This window comes from Bufo bufo, chromosome 2, assembly GCF_905171765.1.
Source record: "Bufo bufo chromosome 2, aBufBuf1.1, whole genome shotgun sequence".
Taxonomy (NCBI): Eukaryota; Metazoa; Chordata; class Amphibia; order Anura; family Bufonidae; genus Bufo; species Bufo bufo.
The window spans coordinates 812,605,052-812,627,448 of record NC_053390.1 but is presented as its reverse complement, the minus strand read 5'-3'; positions in this window follow the sequence as shown (position 1 = coordinate 812,627,448).

Genomic DNA, 22,397 nt, shown 5'->3' with positions numbered 1-22,397 from the left:
CAGCACCTTCAATGTAAGATATCCTTTTTGGGATAGATTTCAAGTAGGCCTCATATACCAGAAACTAGTTATTTTGAGAATGGCAAATTTGGGAATAGTTTTTCAACCCAGAACAAAAAGTGTGCTTTTACGGTCACTACAAATAACTTGACCAGCTAAAACAGTACAGATTTGGTTGAATAGAAATGTCAGGCCTGTTTTTTTTTTGCGCTGTGTGACAGGTATAGGTTTAATCACAGAATTAGACTTCTATCTGCACGGTAGCGTGTGTCTTAGGTTTTTATGAATGACACTATCAGCACCTTCAATGTAAGATATCCTTTTTGGGATAGATTTCAAGTAGGCCTCATATACCAGAAACTAGTTATTTTGAGAATGGCAAATTTGGGAATAGTTTTTCAACCCTTAACAAAAAGTGTGCTTTTACGGTCACTACAAATAACTTGACCAGCTAAAACAGTACAGATTTGGTTGAATAGAAATGTCAGGCCTGTTTTTTTTTTGCGCTGTGTGACAGGTATAGGTTTAATCACAGAATCAGACTTCTATCTGCACGGTAGCGTGTGTCTTAGGTTTTTATGAATGACACTATCAGCACCTTCAATGTAAGATATCCTTTTTGGGATAGATTTCAAGTAGGCCTCATATACCAGAAACTAGTTCTTTTGAGAATGGCAAATTTGGGAATAGTTTTTCAACCCTTAACAAAAAGTGTGCTTTTACGGTCACTACAAATAACTTGACCAGCTAAAACAGTACAGATTTGGTTGAATAGAAATGTCAGGCCTGTTTTTTTTTTGCGCTGTGTGACAGGTATAGGTTTAATCACAGAATTAGACTTCTATCTGCACGGTAGCGTGTGTCTTAGGTTTTTATGAATGACACTATCAGCACCTTCAATGTAAGATATCCTTTTTGGGATAGATTTCAAGTAGGCCTCATATACCAGAAACTAGTTATTTTGAGAATGGCAAATTTGGGAATAGTTTTTCAACCCATAACAAAAAGTGTGCTTTTACGGTCACTACAAATAACTTGACCAGCTAAAACATTACAGATTTGGTTGAATAGAAATGTCAGGCCTGTTTTTTTTTTGCGCTGTGTGACAGGAATAGGTTTAATCACAGAATCAGACTTCTATCTGCACGGTAGCGTGTGTCTTAGGTTTTTCTGAATGACACTATCAGCACCTTCAATGTAAGATATCCTTTTTGGGATAGATTTCAAGTAGGCCTCATATACCAGAAACTAGTTATTTTGAGAATGGCAAATTTGGGAATAGTTTTTCAACCCTTAACAAAAAGTGTGCTTTTACGGTCACTACAAATAACTTGACCAGCTAAAACAGTACAGATTTGGTTGAATAGAAATGTCAGGCCTGTTTTTTTTTTGCGCTGTGTGACAGGTATAGGTTTAATCACAGAATCAGACTTCTATCTGCACGGTAGCGTGTGTCTTAGGTTTTTATGAATGACACTATCAGCACCTTCAATGTAAGATATCCTTTTTGGGATAGATTTCAAGTAGGCCTCATATACCAGAAACTAGTTATTTTGAGAATGGCAAATTTGGGAATAGTTTTTCAACCCTTAACAAAAAGTGTGCTTTTACGGTCACTACAAATAACTTGACCAGCTAAAACAGTACAGATTTGGTTGAATAGAAATGTCAGGCCTGTTTTTTTTTGCGCTGTGTGACAGGTATAGGTTTAATCACAGAATCAGACTTCTATCTGCACGGTAGAGTGTGTCTTAGGTTTTTATGAATGACACTATCAGCACCTTCAATGTAAGATATCCTTTTTGGGATAGATTTCAAGTAGGCCTCATATACCAGAAACTAGTTATTTTGAGAATGGCAAATTTGGGAATAGTTTTTTAACCCTTAACAAAAAGTGTGCTTTTACGGTCACTACAAATAACTTGACCAGCTAAAACAGTACAGATTTGGTTGAATAGAAATGTCAGGCCTGTTTTTTTTTTGCGCTGTGTGACAGGTATAGGTTTAATCACAGAATCAGACTTCTATCTGCACGGTAGCGTGTGTCTTAGGTTTTTATGAATGACACTATCAGCACCTTCAATGTAAGATATCCTTTTTGGGATAGATTTCAAGTAGGCCTCATATACCAGAAACTAGTTATTTTGAGAATGGCAAATTTGGGAATAGTTTTTCAACCCTTAACAAAAAGTGTGCTTTTACGGTCACTACAAATAACTTGACCAGCTAAAACAGTACAGATTTGGTTGAATAGAAATGTCAGGCCTGTTTTTTTTTGCGCTGTGTGACAGGTATAGGTTTAATCACAGAATCAGACTTCTATCTGCACGGTAGCGTGTGTCTTAGGTTTTTATGAATGACACTATCAGCACCTTCAATGTAAGATATCCTTTTTGGGATAGATTTCAAGTAGGCCTCATATACCAGAAACTAGTTATTTTGAGAATGGCAAATTTGGGAATAGTTTTTCAACCCTTAACAAAAAGTGTGCTTTTACGGTCACTACAAATAACTTGACCAGCTAAAACAGTACAGATTTGGTTGAATAGAAATGTCAGGCCTGTTTTTTTTTGCGCTGTGTGACAGGTATAGGTTTAATCACAGAATCAGACTTCTATCTGCACGGTAGCGTGTGTCTTAGGTTTTTCTGAATGACACTATCAGCACCTTCAATGTAAGATATCCTTTTTGGGATAGATTTCAAGTAGGCCTCATATACCAGAAACTAGTTATTTTGAGAATGGCAAATTTGGGAATAGTTTTTCAACCCTTAACAAAAAGTGTGCTTTTACGGTCACTACAAATAACTTGACCAGCTAAAACAGTACAGATTTGGTTGAATAGAAATGTCAGGCCTGTTTTTTTTTGCGCTGTGTGACAGGTATAGGTTTAATCACAGAATCAGACTTCTATCTGCACGGTAGCGTGTGTCTTAGGTTTTTATGAATGACACTATCAGCACCTTCAATGTAAGATATCCTTTTTGGGATAGATTTCAAGTAGGCCTCATATACCAGAAACTAGTTATTTTGAGAATGGCAAATTTGGGAATAGTTTTTCAACCCAGAACAAAAAGTGTGCTTTTACGGTCACTACAAATAACTTGACCAGCTAAAACATTACAGATTTGGTTGAATAGAAATGTCAGGCCTGTTTTTTTTTTGCGCTGTGTGACAGGTATAGGTTTAATCACAGAATCAGACTTCTATCTGCACGGTAGCGTGTGTCTTAGGTTTTTATGAATGACACTATCAGCACCTTCAATGTAAGATATCCTTTTTGGGATAGATTTCAAGTAGGCCTCATATACCAGAAACTAGTTATTTTGAGAATGGCAAATTTGGGAATAGTTTTTCAACCCTTAACAAAAAGTGTGCTTTTACGGTCACTACAAATAACTTGACCAGCTAAAACAGTACAGATTTGGTTGAATAGAAATGTCAGGCCTGTTTTTTTTTTGCGCTGTGTGACAGGTATAGGTTTAATCACAGAATTAGACTTCTATCTGCACGGTAGCGTGTGTCTTAGGTTTTTATGAATGACACTATCAGCACCTTCAATGTAAGATATCCTTTTTGGGATAGATTTCAAGTAGGCCTCATATACCAGAAACTAGTTATTTTGAGAATGGCAAATTTGGGAATAGTTTTTCAACCCTTAACAAAAAGTGTGCTTTTACGGTCACTACAAATAACTTGACCAGCTAAAACAGTACAGATTTGGTTGAATAGAAATGTCAGGCCTGTTTTTTTTTGGGCTGTGTGACAGGTATAGGTTTAATCACAGAATCAGACTTCTATCTGCACGGTAGAGTGTGTCTTAGGTTTTTATGAATGACACTATCAGCACCTTCAATGTAAGATATCCTTTTTGGGATAGATTTCAAGTAGGCCTCATATACCAGAAACTAGTTATTTTGAGAATGGCAAATTTGGGAATAGTTTTTCAACCCTTAACAAAAAGTGTGCTTTTACGGTCACTACAAATAACTTGACCAGCTAAAACAGTACAGATTTGGTTGAATAGAAATGTCAGGCCTGTTTTTTTTTGCGCTGTGTGACAGGTATAGGTTTAATCACAGAATTAGACTTCTATCTGCACGGTAGTGTGTGTCTTAGGTTTTTATGAATGACACTATCAGCACCTTCAATGTAAGATATCCTTTTTGGGATAGATTTCAAGTAGGCCTCATATACCAGAAACTAGTTATTTTGAGAATGGCAAATTTGGGAATAGTTTTTCAACCCTTAACAAAAAGTGTGCTTTTACGGTCACTACAAATAACTTGACCAGCTAAAACAGTACAGATTTGGTTGAATAGAAATGTCAGGCCTGTTTTTTTTTGCGCTGTGTGACAGGTATAGGTTTAATCACAGAATCAGACTTCTATCTGCACGGTAGAGTGTGTCTTAGGTTTTTATGAATGACACTATCAGCACCTTCAATGTAAGATATCCTTTTTGGGATAGATTTCAAGTAGGCCTCATATACCAGAAACTAGTTATTTTGAGAATGGCAAATTTGGGAATAGTTTTTCAACCCTTAACAAAAAGTGTGCTTTTACGGTCACTACAAATAACTTGACCAGCTAAAACAGTACAGATTTGGTTGAATAGAAATGTCAGGCCTGTTTTTTTTTGCGCTGTGTGACAGGTATAGGTTTAATCACAGAATTAGACTTCTATCTGCACGGTAGTGTGTGTGTTAGGTTTTTATGAATGACACTATCAGCACCTTCAATGTAAGATATCCTTTTTGGGATAGATTTCAAGTAGGCCTCATATACCAGAAACTAGTTATTTTGAGAATGGCAAATTTGGGAATAGTTTTTCAACCCAGAACAAAAAGTGTGCTTTTACGGTCACTACAAATAACTTGACCAGCTAAAACAGTACAGATTTGGTTGAATAGAAATGTCAGGCCTGTTTTTTTTTTGCGCTGTGTGACAGGTATAGGTTTAATCACAGAATCAGACTTCTATCTGCACGGTAGCGTGTGTCTTAGGTTTTTCTGAATGACACTATCAGCACCTTCAATGTAAGATATCCTTTTTGGGATAGATTTCAAGTAGGCCTCATATACCAGAAACTAGTTATTTTGAGAATGGCAAATTTGGGAATAGTTTTTCAACCCTTAACAAAAAGTGTGCTTTTACGGTCACTACAAATAACTTGACCAGCTAAAACAGTACAGATTTGGTTGAATAGAAATGTCAGGCCTGTTTTTTTTTGCGCTGTGTGACAGGTATAGGTTTAATCACAGAATCAGACTTCTATCTGCACGGTAGCGTGTGTCTTAGGTTTTTATGAATGACACTATCAGCACCTTCAATGTAAGATATCCTTTTTGGGATAGATTTCAAGTAGGCCTCATATACCAGAAACTAGTTATTTTGAGAATGGCAAATTTGGGAATAGTTTTTCAACCCTTAACAAAAAGTGTGCTTTTACGGTCACTACAAATAACTTGACCAGCTAAAACAGTACAGATTTGGTTGAATAGAAATGTCAGGCCTGTTTTTTTTTTGCGCTGTGTGACAGGTATAGGTTTAATCACAGAATCAGACTTCTATCTGCACGGTAGAGTGTGTCTTAGGTTTTTATGAATGACACTATCAGCACCTTCAATGTAAGATATCCTTTTTGGGATAGATTTCAAGTAGGCCTCATATACCAGAAACTAGTTATTTTGAGAATGGCAAATTTGGGAATAGTTTTTCAACCCTTAACAAAAAGTGTGCTTTTACGGTCACTACAAATAACTTGACCAGCTAAAACAGTACAGATTTGGTTGAATAGAAATGTCAGGCCTGTTTTTTTTTGCGCTGTGTGACAGGTATAGGTTTAATCACAGAATTAGACTTCTATCTGCACGGTAGCGTGTGTCTTAGGTTTTTATGAATGACACTATCAGCACCTTCAATGTAAGATATCCTTTTTGGGATAGATTTCAAGTAGGCCTCATATACCAGAAACTAGTTATTTTGAGAATGGCAAATTTGGGAATAGTTTTTCAACCCAGAACAAAAAGTGTGCTTTTACGGTCACTACAAATAACTTGACCAGCTAAAACAGTACAGATTTGGTTGAATAGAAATGTCAGGCCTGTTTTTTTTTTGCGCTGTGTGACAGGTATAGGTTTAATCACAGAATCAGACTTCTATCTGCACGGTAGCGTGTGTCTTAGGTTTTTCTGAATGACACTATCAGCACCTTCAATGTAAGATATCCTTTTTGGGATAGATTTCAAGTAGGCCTCATATACCAGAAACTAGTTATTTTGAGAATGGCAAATTTGGGAATAGTTTTTCAACCCTTAACAAAAAGTGTGCTTTTACGGTCACTACAAATAACTTGACCAGCTAAAACAGTACAGATTTGGTTGAATAGAAATGTCAGGCCTGTTTTTTTTTTGCGCTGTGTGACAGGTATAGGTTTAATCACAGAATCAGACTTCTATCTGCACGGTAGCGTGTGTCTTAGGTTTTTCTGAATGACACTATCAGCACCTTCAATGTAAGATATCCTTTTTGGGATAGATTTCAAGTAGGCCTCATATACCAGAAACTAGTTATTTTGAGAATGGCAAATTTGGGAATAGTTTTTCAACCCTTAACAAAAAGTGTGCTTTTACGGTCACTACAAATAACTTGACCAGCTAAAACAGTACAGATTTGGTTGAATAGAAATGTCAGGCCTGTTTTTTTTTGCGCTGTGTGACAGGTATAGGTTTAATCACAGAATTAGACTTCTATCTGCACGGTAGCGTGTGTCTTAGGTTTTTATGAATGACACTATCAGCACCTTCAATGTAAGATATCCTTTTTGGGATAGATTTCAAGTAGGCCTCATATACCAGAAACTAGTTATTTTGAGAATGGCAAATTTGGGAATAGTTTTTCAACCCTTAACAAAAAGTGTGCTTTTACGGTCACTACAAATAACTTGACCAGCTAAAACAGTACAGATTTGGTTGAATAGAAATGTCAGGCCTGTTTTTTTTTTGCGCTGTGTGACAGGTATAGGTTTAATCACAGAATCAGACTTCTATCTGCACGGTAGCGTGTGTCTTAGGTTTTTCTGAATGACACTATCAGCACCTTCAATGTAAGATATCCTTTTTGGGATAGATTTCAAGTAGGCCTCATATACCAGAAACTAGTTATTTTGAGAATGGCAAATTTGGGAATAGTTTTTCAACCCTTAACAAAAAGTGTGCTTTTACGGTCACTACAAATAACTTGACCAGCTAAAACAGTACAGATTTGGTTGAATAGAAATGTCAGGCCTGTTTTTTTTTGCGCTGTGTGACAGGTATAGGTTTAATCACAGAATTAGACTTCTATCTGCACGGTAGCGTGTGTCTTAGGTTTTTATGAATGACACTATCAGCACCTTCAATGTAAGATATCCTTTTTGGGATAGATTTCAAGTAGGCCTCATATACCAGAAACTAGTTATTTTGAGAATGGCAAATTTGGGAATAGTTTTTCAACCCTTAACAAAAAGTGTGCTTTTACGGTCACTACAAATAACTTGACCAGCTAAAACAGTACAGATTTGGTTGAATAGAAATGTCAGGCCTGTTTTTTTTTTGCGCTGTGTGACAGGTATAGGTTTAATCACAGAATCAGACTTCTATCTGCACGGTAGCGTGTGTCTTAGGTTTTTCTGAATGACACTATCAGCACCTTCAATGTAAGATATCCTTTTTGGGATAGATTTCAAGTAGGCCTCATATACCAGAAACTAGTTATTTTGAGAATGGCAAATTTGGGAATAGTTTTTCAACCCTTAACAAAAAGTGTGCTTTTACGGTCACTACAAATAACTTGACCAGCTAAAACAGTACAGATTTGGTTGAATAGAAATGTCAGGCCTGTTTTTTTTTGCGCTGTGTGACAGGTATAGGTTTAATCACAGAATTAGACTTCTATCTGCACGGTAGCGTGTGTCTTAGGTTTTTATGAATGACACTATCAGCACCTTCAATGTAAGATATCCTTTTTGGGATAGATTTCAAGTAGGCCTCATATACCAGAAACCAGTTATTTTGAGAATGGCAAATTTGGGAATAGTTTTTCAACCCTTAACAAAAAGTGTGCTTTTACGGTCACTACAAATAACTTGACCAGCTAAAGCAGTACAGATTTGGTTGAATAGAAATGTCAGGCCTGTTTTTTTTTGCGCTGTGTGACAGGTATAGGTTTAATCACAGAATTAGACTTCTATCTGCACGGTAGCGTGTGTCTTAGGTTTTTATGAATGACACTATCAGCACCTTCAATGTAAGATATCCTTTTTGGGATAGATTTCAAGTAGGCCTCATATACCAGAAACTAGTTATTTTGAGAATGGCAAATTTGGGAATAGTTTTTCAACCCTTAACAAAAAGTGTGCTTTTACGGTCACTACAAATAACTTGACCAGCTAAAACAGTACAGATTTGGTTGAATAGAAATGTCAGGCCTGTTTTTTTTTGCGCTGTGTGACAGGTATAGGTTTAATCACAGAATCAGACTTCTATCTGCACGGTAGAGTGTGTCTTAGGTTTTTATGAATGACACTATCAGCACCTTCAATGTAAGATATCCTTTTTGGGATAGATTTCAAGTAGGCCTCATATACCAGAAACTAGTTATTTTGAGAATGGCAAATTTGGGAATAGTTTTTCAACCCTTAACAAAAAGTGTGCTTTTACGGTCACTACAAATAACTTGACCAGCTAAAACAGTACAGATTTGGTTGAATAGAAATGTCAGGCCTGTTTTTTTTTGCGCTGTGTGACAGGTATAGGTTTAATCACAGAATTAGACTTCTATCTGCACGGTAGCGTGTGTCTTAGGTTTTTATGAATGACACTATCAGCACCTTCAATGTAAGATATCCTTTTTGGGATAGATTTCAAGTAGGCCTCATATACCAGAAACTAGTTATTTTGAGAATGGCAAATTTGGGAATAGTTTTTCAACCCAGAACAAAAAGTGTGCTTTTACGGTCACTACAAATAACTTGACCAGCTAATACATTACAGATTTGGTTGAATAGAAATGTCAGGCCTGTTTTTTTTTTGCGCTGTGTGACAGGTATAGGTTTAATCACAGAATCAGACTTCTATCTGCACGGTAGCGTGTGTCTTAGGTTTTTCTGAATGACACTATCAGCACCTTCAATGTAAGATATCCTTTTTGGGATAGATTTCAAGTAGGCCTCATATACCAGAAACTAGTTATTTAGAGAATGGCAAATTTGGGAATAGTTTTTCAACCCTTAACAAAAAGTGTGCTTTTACGGTCACTACAAATAACTTGACCAGCTAAAACAGTACAGATTTGGTTGAATAGAAATGTCAGGCCTGTTTTTTTTTGCGCTGTGTGACAGGTATAGGTTTAATCACAGAATCAGACTTCTATCTGCACGGTAGCGTGTGTCTTAGGTTTTTATGAATGACACTATCAGCACCTTCAATGTAAGATATCCTTTTTGGGATAGATTTCAAGTAGGCCTCATATACCAGAAACTAGTTATTTTGAGAATGGCAAATTTGGGAATAGTTTTTCAACCCTTAACAAAAAGTGTGCTTTTACGGTCACTACAAATAACTTGACCAGCTAAAACAGTACAGATTTGGTTGAATAGAAATGTCAGGCCTGTTTTTTTTTTGCGCTGTGTGACAGGTATAGGTTTAATCACAGAATCAGACTTCTATCTGCACGGTAGCGTGTGTCTTAGGTTTTTCTGAATGACACTATCAGCACCTTCAATGTAAGATATCCTTTTTGGGATAGATTTCAAGTAGGCCTCATATACCAGAAACTAGTTATTTTGAGAATGGCAAATTTGGGAATAGTTTTTCAACCCTTAACAAAAAGTGTGCTTTTACGGTCACTACAAATAACTTGACCAGCTAAAACAGTACAGATTTGGTTGAATAGAAATGTCAGGCCTGTTTTTTTTTGCGCTGTGTGACAGGTATAGGTTTAATCACAGAATCAGACTTCTATCTGCACGGTAGCGTGTGTCTTAGGTTTTTCTGAATGACACTATCAGCACCTTCAATGTAAGATATCCTTTTTGGGATAGATTTCAAGTAGGCCTCATATACCAGAAACTAGTTATTTTGAGAATGGCAAATTTGGGAATAGTTTTTCAACCCTTAACAAAAAGTGTGCTTTTACGGTCACTACAAATAACTTGACCAGCTAAAACAGTACAGATTTGGTTGAATAGAAATGTCAGGCCTGTTTTTTTTTTGCGCTGTGTGACAGGTATAGGTTTAATCACAGAATCAGACTTCTATCTGCACGGTAGAGTGTGTCTTAGGTTTTTATGAATGACACTATCAGCACCTTCAATGTAAGATATCCTTTTTGGGATAGATTTCAAGTAGGCCTCATATACCAGAAACTAGTTATTTTGAGAATGGCAAATTTGGGAATAGTTTTTCAACCCTTAACAAAAAGTGTGCTTTTACGGTCACTACAAATAACTTGACCAGCTAAAACAGTACAGATTTGGATGAATAGAAATGTCAGGCCTGTTTTTTTTTTGCGCTGTGTGACAGGTATAGGTTTAATCACAGAATCAGACTTCTATCTGCACGGTAGCGTGTGTCTTAGGTTTTTCTGAATGACACTATCAGCACCTTCAATGTAAGATATCCTTTTTGGGATAGATTTCAAGTAGGCCTCATATACCAGAAACTAGTTATTTTGAGAATGGCAAATTTGGGAATAGTTTTTCAACCCTTAACAAAAAGTGTGCTTTTACGGTCACTACAAATAACTTGACCAGCTAAAACAGTACAGATTTGGTTGAATAGAAATGTCAGGCCTGTTTTTTTTTTGCGCTGTGTGACAGGTATAGGTTTAATCACAGAATCAGACTTCTATCTGCACGGTAGCGTGTGTCTTAGGTTTTTCTGAATGACACTATCAGCACCTTCAATGTAAGATATCCTTTTTGGGATAGATTTCAAGTAGGCCTCATATACCAGAAACTAGTTATTTTGAGAATGGCAAATTTGGGAATAGTTTTTCAACCCTTAACAAAAAGTGTGCTTTTACGGTCACTACAAATAACTTGACCAGCTAAAACAGTACAGATTTGGTTGAATAGAAATGTCAGGCCTGTTTTTTTTTTGCGCTGTGTGACAGGTATAGGTTTAATCACAGAATCAGACTTCTATCTGCACGGTAGCGTGTGTCTTAGGTTTTTCTGAATGACACTATCAGCACCTTCAATGTAAGATATCCTTTTTGGGATAGATTTCAAGTAGGCCTCATATACCAGAAACTAGTTATTTTGAGAATGGCAAATTTGGGAATAGTTTTTCAACCCTTAACAAAAAGTGTGCTTTTACGGTCACTACAAATAACTTGACCAGCTAAAACAGTACAGATTTGGTTGAATAGAAATGTCAGGCCTGTTTTTTTTTGCGCTGTGTGACAGGTATAGGTTTAATCACAGAATTAGACTTCTATCTGCACGGTAGCGTGTGTCTTAGGTTTTTATGAATGACACTATCAGCACCTTCAATGTAAGATATCCTTTTTGGGATAGATTTCAAGTAGGCCTCATATACCAGAAACTAGTTATTTTGAGAATGGCAAATTTGGGAATAGTTTTTCAACCCTTAACAAAAAGTGTGCTTTTACGGTCACTACAAATAACTTGACCAGCTAAAACAGTACAGATTTGGTTGAATAGAAATGTCAGGCCTGTTTTTTTTTTGCGCTGTGTGACAGGTATAGGTTTAATCACAGAATCAGACTTCTATCTGCACGGTAGCGTGTGTCTTAGGTTTTTCTGAATGACACTATCAGCACCTTCAATGTAAGATATCCTTTTTGGGATAGATTTCAAGTAGGCCTCATATACCAGAAACTAGTTATTTTGAGAATGGCAAATTTGGGAATAGTTTTTCAACCCTTAACAAAAAGTTCTGCTTTTACGGTCACTACAAATAACTTGACCAGCTAAAACAGTACAGATTTGGTTGAATAGAAATGTCAGGCCTGTTTTTTTTTGCGCTGTGTGACAGGTATAGGTTTAATCACAGAATTAGACTTCTATCTGCACGGTAGCGTGTGTCTTAGGTTTTTATGAATGACACTATCAGCACCTTCAATGTAAGATATCCTTTTTGGGATAGATTTCAAGTAGGCCTCATATACCAGAAACCAGTTATTTTGAGAATGGCAAATTTGGGAATAGTTTTTCAACCCAGAACAAAAAGTGTGCTTTTACGGTCACTACAAATAACTTGACCAGCTAAAACAGTACAGATTTGGTTGAATAGAAATGTCAGGCCTGTTTTTTTTTTGCGCTGTGTGACAGGTATAGGTTTAATCACAGAATCAGACTTCTATCTGCACGGTAGCGTGTGTCTTAGGTTTTTCTGAATGACACTATCAGCACCTTCAATGTAAGATATCCTTTTTGGGATAGATTTCAAGTAGGCCTCATATACCAGAAACTAGTTATTTTGAGAATGGCAAATTTGGGAATAGTTTTTCAACCCTTAACAAAAAGTGTGCTTTTACGGTCACTACAAATAACTTGACCAGCTAAAACAGTACAGATTTGGTTGAATAGAAATGTCAGGCCTGTTTTTTTTTGCGCTGTGTGACAGGTATAGGTTTAATCACAGAATTAGACTTCTATCTGCACGGTAGTGTGTGTCTTAGGTTTTTATGAATGACACTATCAGCACCTTCAATGTAAGATATCCTTTTTGGGATAGATTTCAAGTAGGCCTCATATACCAGAAACTAGTTATTTTGAGAATGGCAAATTTGGGAATAGTTTTTCAACCCATAACAAAAAGTGTGCTTTTACGGTCACTACAAATAACTTGACCAGCTAAAACAGTACAGATTTGGTTGAATAGAAATGTCAGGCCTGTTTTTTTTTTGCGCTGTGTGACAGGTATAGGTTTAATCACAGAATCAGACTTCTATCTGCACGGTAGCGTGTGTCTTAGGTTTTTCTGAATGACACTATCAGCACCTTCAATGTAAGATATCCTTTTTGGGATAGATTTCAAGTAGGCCTCATATACCAGAAACTAGTTATTTTGAGAATGGCAAATTTGGGAATAGTTTTTCAACCCTTAACAAAAAGTGTGCTTTTACGGTCACTACAAATAACTTGACCAGCTAAAACAGTACAGATTTGGTTGAATAGAAATGTCAGGCCTGTTTTTTTTTTGCGCTGTGTGACAGGTATAGGTTTAATCACAGAATCAGACTTCTATCTGCACGGTAGCGTGTGTCTTAGGTTTTTCTGAATGACACTATCAGCACCTTCAATGTAAGATATCCTTTTTGGGATAGATTTCAAGTAGGCCTCATATACCAGAAACTAGTTATTTTGAGAATGGCAAATTTGGGAATAGTTTTTCAACCCTTAACAAAAAGTGTGCTTTTACGGTCACTACAAATAACTTGACCAGCTAAAACAGTACAGATTTGGTTGAATAGAAATGTCAGGCCTGTTTTTTTTTGCGCTGTGTGACAGGTATAGGTTTAATCACAGAATTAGACTTCTATCTGCACGGTAGTGTGTGTGTTAGGTTTTTATGAATGACACTATCAGCACCTTCAATGTAAGATATCCTTTTTGGGATAGATTTCAAGTAGGCCTCATATACCAGAAACTAGTTATTTTGAGAATGGCAAATTTGGGAATAGTTTTTCAACCCATAACAAAAAGTGTGCTTTTACGGTCACTACAAATAACTTGACCAGCTAAAACATTACAGATTTGGTTGAATAGAAATGTCAGGCCTGGTTTTTTTTTACGCTGTGTGACAGGTATAGGTTTAATCACAGAATCAGACTTCTATCTGCACGGTAGCGTGTGTCTTAGGTTTTTCTGAATGACACTATCTGCACCTTCAATGTAAGATATCCTTTTTGGGATAGATTTCAAGTAGGCCTCATATACCAGAAACTAGTTATTTTGAGAATGGCAAATTTGGGAATAGTTTTTCAACCCTTAACAAAAAGTGTGCTTTTACGGTCACTACAAATAACTTGACCAGCTAAAACAGTACAGATTTGGTTGAATAGAAATGTCAGGCCTGTTTTTTTTTGCGCTGTGTGACAGGTATAGGTTTAATCACAGAATCAGACTTCTATCTGCACGGTAGTGTGTGTCTTAGGTTTTTATGAATGACACTATCAGCACCTTCAATGTAAGATATCCTTTTTGGGATAGATTTCAAGTAGGCCTCATATACCAGAAACTAGTTATTTTGAGAATGGCAAATTTGGGAATAGTTTTTCAACCCTTAACAAAAAGTGTGCTTTTACGGTCACTACAAATAACTTGACCAGCTAAAACAGTACAGATTTGGTTGAATAGAAATGTCAGGCCTGTTTTTTTTTGCGCTGTGTGACAGGTATAGGTTTAATCACAGAATCAGACTTCTATCTGCACGGTAGCGTGTGTCTTAGGTTTTTATGAATGACACTATCAGCACCTTCAATGTAAGATATCCTTTTTGGGATAGATTTCAAGTAGGCCTCATATACCAGAAACCAGTTATTTTGAGAATGGCAAATTTGGGAATAGTTTTTCAACCCTTAACAAAAAGTGTGCTTTTACGGTCACTACAAATAACTTGACCAGCTAAAACAGTACAGATTTGGTTGAATAGAAATGTCAGGCCTGTTTTTTTTTTGCGCTGTGTGACAGGTATAGGTTTAATCACAGAATCAGACTTCTATCTGCACGGTAGCGTGTGTCTTAGGTTTTTCTGAATGACACTATCAGCACCTTCAATGTAAGATATCCTTTTTGGGATAGATTTCAAGTAGGCCTCATATACCAGAAACTAGTTATTTTGAGAATGGCAAATTTGGGAATAGTTTTTCAACCCTTAACAAAAAGTGTGCTTTTACGGTCACTACAAATAACTTGACCAGCTAAAACAGTACAGATTTGGTTGAATAGAAATGTCAGGCCTGTTTTTTTTTTGCGCTGTGTGACAGGTATAGGTTTAATCACAGAATCAGACTTCTATCTGCACGGTAGCGTGTGTCTTAGGTTTTTCTGAATGACACTATCAGCACCTTCAATGTAAGATATCCTTTTTGGGATAGATTTCAAGTAGGCCTCATATACCAGAAACTAGTTATTTTGAGAATGGCAAATTTGGGAATAGTTTTTCAACCCTTAACAAAAAGTGTGCTTTTACGGTCACTACAAATAACTTGACCAGCTAAAACAGTACAGATTTGGTTGAATAGAAATGTCAGGCCTGTTTTTTTTTGCGCTGTGTGACAGGTATAGGTTTAATCACAGAATTAGACTTCTATCTGCACGGTAGCGTGTGTCTTAGGTTTTTATGAATGACACTATCAGCACCTTCAATGTAAGATATCCTTTTTGGGATAGATTTCAAGTAGGCCTCATATACCAGAAACTAGTTATTTTGAGAATGGCAAATTTGGGAATAGTTTTTCAACCCAGAACAAAAAGTGTGCTTTTACGGTCACTACAAATAACTTGACCAGCTAAAACAGTACAGATTTGGTTGAATAGAAATGTCAGGCCTGTTTTTTTTTTGCGCTGTGTGACAGGTATAGGTTTAATCACAGAATCAGACTTCTATCTGCACGGTAGCGTGTGTCTTAGGTTTTTCTGAATGACACTATCAGCACCTTCAATGTAAGATATCCTTTTTGGGATAGATTTCAAGTAGGCCTCATATACCAGAAACTAGTTATTTTGAGAATGGCAAATTTGGGAATAGTTTTTCAACCCAGAACAAAAAGTGTGCTTTTACGGTCACTACAAATAACTTGACCAGCTAAAACAGTACAGATTTGGTTGAATAGAAATGTCAGGCCTGTTTTTTTTTTGCGCTGTGTGACAGGTATAGGTTTAATCACAGAATTAGACTTCTATCTGCACGGTAGCGTGTGTCTTAGGTTTTTCTGAATGACACTATCAGCACCTTCAATGTAAGATATCCTTTTTGGGATAGATTTCAAGTAGGCCTCATATACCAGAAACTAGTTATTTTGAGAATGGCAAATTTGGGAATAGTTTTTCAACCCTTAACAAAAAGTGTGCTTTTACGGTCACTACAAATAACTTGACCAGCTAAAGCAGTACAGATTTGGTTGAATAGAAATGTCAGGCCTGTTTTTTTTTGCGCTGTGTGACAGGTATAGGTTTAATCACAGAATCAGACTTCTATCTGCACGGTAGCGTGTGTCTTAGGTTTTTATGAATGACACTATCAGCACCTTCAATGTAAGATATCCTTTTTGGGATAGATTTCAAGTAGGCCTCATATACCAGAAACTAGTTATTTTGAGAATGGCAAATTTGGGAATAGTTTTTCAACCCTTAACAAAAAGTGTGCTTTTACGGTCACTACAAATAACTTGACCAGCTAAAACAGTACAGATTTGGTTGAATAGAAATGTCAGGCCTGTTTTTTTTTTGCGCTGTGTGACAGGTATAGGTTTAATCACAGAATCAGACTTCTATCTGCACGGTAGCGTGTGTCTTAGGTTTTTCTGAATGACACTATCAGCACCTTCAATGTAAGATATCCTTTTTGGGATAGATTTCAAGTAGGCCTCATATACCAGAAACTAGTTATTTTGAGAATGGCAAATTTGGGAATAGTTTTTCAACCCTTAACAAAAAGTGTGCTTTTACGGTCACTACAAATAACTTGACCAGCTAAAACAGTACAGATTTGGTTGAATAGAAATGTCAGGCCTGTTTTTTTTTTGCGCTGTGTGACAGGTATAGGTTTAATCACAGAATTAGACTTCTATCTGCACGGTAGCGTGTGTCTTAGGTTTTTATGAATGACACTATCAGCACCTTCAATGTAAGATATCCTTTTTGGGATAGATTTCAAGTAGGCCTCATATACCAGAAACTAGTTATTTAGAGAATGGCAAATTTGGGAATAGTTTTTCAACCCTTAACAAAAAGTGTGCTTTTACGGTCACTACAAATAACTTGACCAGCTAAAACAGTACAGATTTGGATGAATAGAAATGTCAGGCCTGTTTTTTTTTTGCGCTGTGTGACAGGTATAGGTTTAATCACAGAATCAGACTTCTATCTGCACGGTAGCGTGTGTCTTAGGTTTTTCTGAATGACACTATCAGCACCTTCAATGTAAGATATCCTTTTTGGGATAGATTTCAAGTAGGCCTCATATACCAGAAACTAGTTATTTTGAGAATGGCAAATTTGGGAATAGTTTTTCAACCCTTAACAAAAAGTTCTGCTTTTACGGTCACTACAAATAACTTGACCAGCTAAAACAGTACAGATTTGGTTGAATAGAAATGTCAGGCCTGTTTTTTTTTTGCGCTGTGTGACAGGTATAGGTTTAATCACAGAATTAGACTTCTATCTGCACGGTAGCGTGTGTCTTAGGTTTTTATGAATGACACTATCAGCACCTTCAATGTAAGATATCCTTTTTGGGATAGATTTCAAGTAGGCCTCATATACCAGAAACTAGTTATTTTGAGAATGGCAAATTTGGGAATAGTTTTTCAACCCAGAACAAAAAGTGTGCTTTTACGGTCACTACAAATAACTTGACCAGCTAAAACAGTACAGATTTGGTTGAATAGAAATGTCAGGCCTGTTTTTTTTTTGCGCTGTGTGACAGGTATAGGTTTAATCACAGAATCAGACTTCTATCTGCACGGTAGCGTGTGTCTTAGGTTTTTCTGAATGACACTATCAGCACCTTCAATGTAAGATATCCTTTTTGGGATAGATTTCAAGTAGGCCTCATATACCAGAAACTAGTTATTTTGAGAATGGCAAATTTGGGAATAGTTTTTCAACCCTTAACAAAAAGTGTGCTTTTACGGTCACTACAAATAACTTGACCAGCTAAAACAGTACAGATTTGGTTGAATAGAAATGTCAGGCCTGTTTTTTTTTGCGCTGTGTGACAGGTATAGGTTTAATCACAGAATTAGACTTCTATCTGCACGGTAGTGTGTGTCTTAGGTTTTTATGAATGACACTATCAGCACCTTCAATGTAAGATATCCTTTTTGGGATAGATTTCAAGTAGGCCTCATATACCAGAAACTAGTTATTTTGAGAATGGCAAATTTGGGAATAGTTTTTCAACCCAGAACAAAAAGTGTGCTTTTACGGTCACTACAAATAACTTGACCAGCTAAAACAGTACAGATTTGGTTGAATAGAAATGTCAGGCCTGTTTTTTTTTTGCGCTGTGTGACAGGTATAGGTTTAATCACAGAATCAGACTTCTATCTGCACGGTAGCGTGTGTCTTAGGTTTTTCTGAATGACACTATCAGCACCTTCAATGTAAGATATCCTTTTTGGGATAGATTTCAAGTAGGCCTCATATACCAGAAACTAGTTATTTTGAGAATGGCAAATTTGGGAATAGTTTTTCAACCCAGAACAAAAAGTGTGCTTTTACGGTCACTACAAATAACTTGACCAGCTAAAACAGTACAGATTTGGTTGAATAGAAATGTCAGGCCTGTTTTTTTTTTGCGCTGTGTGACAGGTATAGGTTTAATCACAGAATTAGACTTCTATCTGCACGGTAGCGTGTGTCTTAGGTTTTTCTGAATGACACTATCAGCACCTTCAATGTAAGATATCCTTTTTGGGATAGATTTCAAGTAGGCCTCATATACCAGAAACTAGTTATTTTGAGAATGGCAAATTTGGGAATAGTTTTTCAACCCTTAACAAAAAGTGTGCTTTTACGGTCACTACAAATAACTTGACCAGCTAAAGCAGTACAGATTTGGTTGAATAGAAATGTCAGGCCTGTTTTTTTTTTGCGCTGTGTGACAGGTATAGGTTTAATCACAGAATTAGACTTCTATCTGCACGGTAGCGTGTGTCTTAGGTTTTTATGAATGACACTATCAGCACCTTCAATGTAAGATATCCTTTTTGGGATAGATTTCAAGTAGGCCTCATATACCAGAAACTAGTTATTTTGAGAATGGCAAATTTGGGAATAGTTTTTCAACCCTTAACAAAAAGTGTGCTTTTACGGTCACTACAAATAACTTGACCAGCTAAAACAGTACAGATTTGGTTGAATAGAAATGTCAGGCCTGGTTTTTTTTTGCGCTGTGTGACAGGTATAGGTTTAATCACAGAATCAGACTTCTATCTGCACGGTAGCGTGTGTCTTAGGTTTTTCTGAATGACACTATCAGCACCTTCAATGTAAGATATCCTTTTTGGGATAGATTTCAAGTAGGCCTCATATACCAGAAACTAGTTATTTTGAGAATGGCAAATTTGGGAATAGTTTTTCAACCCTTAACAAAAAGTGTGCTTTTACGGTCACTACAAATAACTTGACCAGCTAAAACAGTACAGATTTGGTTGAATAGAAATGTCAGGCCTGTTTTTTTTTTGCGCTGTGTGACAGGTATAGGTTTAATCACAGAATTAGACTTCTATCTGCACGGTAGCGTGTGTCTTAGGTTTTTATGAATGACACTATCAGCACCTTCAATGTAAGATATCCTTTTTGGGATAGATTTCAAGTAGGCCTCATATACCAGAAACTAGTTATTTTGAGAATGGCAAATTTGGGAATAGTTTTTCAACCCTTAACAAAAAGTGTGCTTTTACGGTCACTACAAATAACTTGACCAGCTAAAACAGTACAGATTTGGTTGAATAGAAATGTCAGGCCTGTTTTTTTTTTGCGCTGTGTGACAGGTATAGGTTTAATCACAGAATCAGACTTCTATCTGCACGGTAGCGTGTGTCTTAGGTTTTTCTGAATGACACTATCAGCAACTTCAATGTAAGATATCCTTTTTGGGATAGATTTCAAGTAGGCCTCATATACCAGAAACTAGTTATTTTGAGAATGGCAAATTTGGGAATAGTTTTTCAACCCTTAACAAAAAGTGTGCTTTTACGGTCACTACAAATAACTTGACCAGCTAAAACAGTACAGATTTGGTTGAATAGAAATGTCAGGCCTGTTTTTTTTTTGCGCTGTGTGACAGGTATAGGTTTAATCACAGAATTAGACTTCTATCTGCACGGTAGCGTGTGTCTTAGGTTTTTATGAATGACACTATCAGCACCTTCAATGTAAGATATCCTTTTTGGGATAGATTTCAAGTAGGCCTCATATACCAGAAACTAGTTATTTTGAGAATGGCAAATTTGGGAATAGTTTTTCAACCCAGAACAAAAAGTGTGCTTTTACGGTCACTACAAATAACTTGACCAGCTAAAACAGTACAGATTTGGTTGAATAGAAATGTCAGGCCTGTTTTTTTTTTGCGCTGTGTGACAGGTATAGGTTTAATCACAGAATCAGACTTCTATCTGCACGGTAGCGTGTGTCTTAGGTTTTTCTGAATGACACTATCAGCACCTTCAATGTAAGATATCCTTTTTGGGATAGATTTCAAGTAGGCCTCATATACCAGAAACTAGTTATTTTGAGAATGGCAAATTTGGGAATAGTTTTTCAACCCAGAACAAAAAGTGTGCTTTTACGGTCACTACAAATAACTTGACCAGCTAAAACAGTACAGATTTGGTTGAATAGAAATGTCAGGCCTGTTTTTTTTTGCGCTGTGTGACAGGTATAGGTTTAATCACAGAATTAGACTTCTATCTGCACGGTAGCGTGTGTCTTAGGTTTTTCTGAATGACACTATCAGCACCTTCAATGTAAGATATCCTTTTTGGGATAGATTTCAAGTAGGCCTCATATACCAGAAACTAGTTATTTTGAGAATGGCAAATTTGGGAATAGTTTTTCAACCCTTAACAAAAAGTGTGCTTTTACGGTCACTACAAATAACTTGACCAGCTAAAACAGTACAGATTTGGTTGAATAGAAATGTCAGGCCTGTTTTTTTTTTGCGCTGTGTGACAGGTATAGGTTTAATCACAGAATTAGACTTCTATCTGCACGGTAGCGTGTGTCTTAGGTTTTTATGAATGACACTATCAGCACCTTCAATGTAAGATATCCTTTTTGGGATAGATTTCAAGTAGGCCTCATATACCAGAAACTAGTTATTTTGAGAATGGCAAATTTGGGAATAGTTTTTCAACCCTTAACAAAAAGTGTGCTTTTACGGTCACTACAAATAACTTGACCAGCTAAAACAGTACAGATTTGGTTGAATAGAAATGTCAGGCCTGTTTTTTTTTTGCGCTGTGTGACAGGTATAGGTTTAATCACAGAATCAGACTTCTATCTGCACGGTAGCGTGTGTCTTAGGTTTTTCTGAATGACACTATCAGCACCTTCAATGTAAGATATCCTTTTTGGGATAGATTTCAAGTAGGCCTCATATACCAGAAACTAGTTATTTTGAGAATGGCAAATTTGGGAATAGTTTTTCAACCCAGAACAAAAAGTGTGCTTTTACGGTCACTACAAATAACTTGACCAGCTAATACATTACAGATTTGGTTGAATAGAAATGTCAGGCCTGTTTTTTTTTTGCGCTGTGTGACAGGTATAGGTTTAATCACAGAATCAGACTTCTATCTGCACGGTAGCGTGTGTCTTAGGTTTTTCTGAATGACACTATCAGCACCTTCAATGTAAGATATCCTTTTTGGGATAGATTTCAAGTAGGCCTCATATACCAGAAACTAGTTATTTTGAGAATGGCAAATTTGGGAATAGTTTTTCAACCCAGAACAAAAAGTGTGCTTTTACGGTCACTACAAATAACTTGACCAGCTAAAACAGTACAGATTTGGTTGAATAGAAATGTCAGGCCTGTTTTTTTTTTGCGCTGTGTGACAGGTATAGGTTTAATCACAGAATTAGACTTCTATCTGCACGGTAGCGTGTGTCTTAGGTTTTTCTGAATGACACTATCAGCACCTTCAATGTAAGATATCCTTTTTGGGATAGATTTCAAGTAGGCCTCATATACCAGAAACTAGTTATTTTGAGAATGGCAAATTTGGGAATAGTTTTTCAACCCTTAACAAAAAGTGTGCTTTTACGGTCACTACAAATAACTTGACCAGCTAAAACAGTACAGATTTGGTTGAATAGAAATGTCAGGCCTGTTTTTTTTTTGCGCTGTGTGACAGGTATAGGTTTAATCACAGAATCAGACTTCTATCTGCACGGTAGCGTGTGTCTTAGGTTTTTCTGAATGACACTATCAGCACCTTCAATGTAAGATATCCTTTTTGGGATAGATTTCAAGTAGGCCTCATATACCAGAAACTAGTTATTTTGAGAATGGCAAATTTGGGAATAGTTTTTCAACCCTTAACAAAAAGTGTGCTTTTACGGTCACTACAAATAACTTGACCAGCTAAAACAGTACAGATTTGGTTGAATAGAAATGTCAGGCCTGGTTTTTTTTTGCGCTGTGTGACAGGT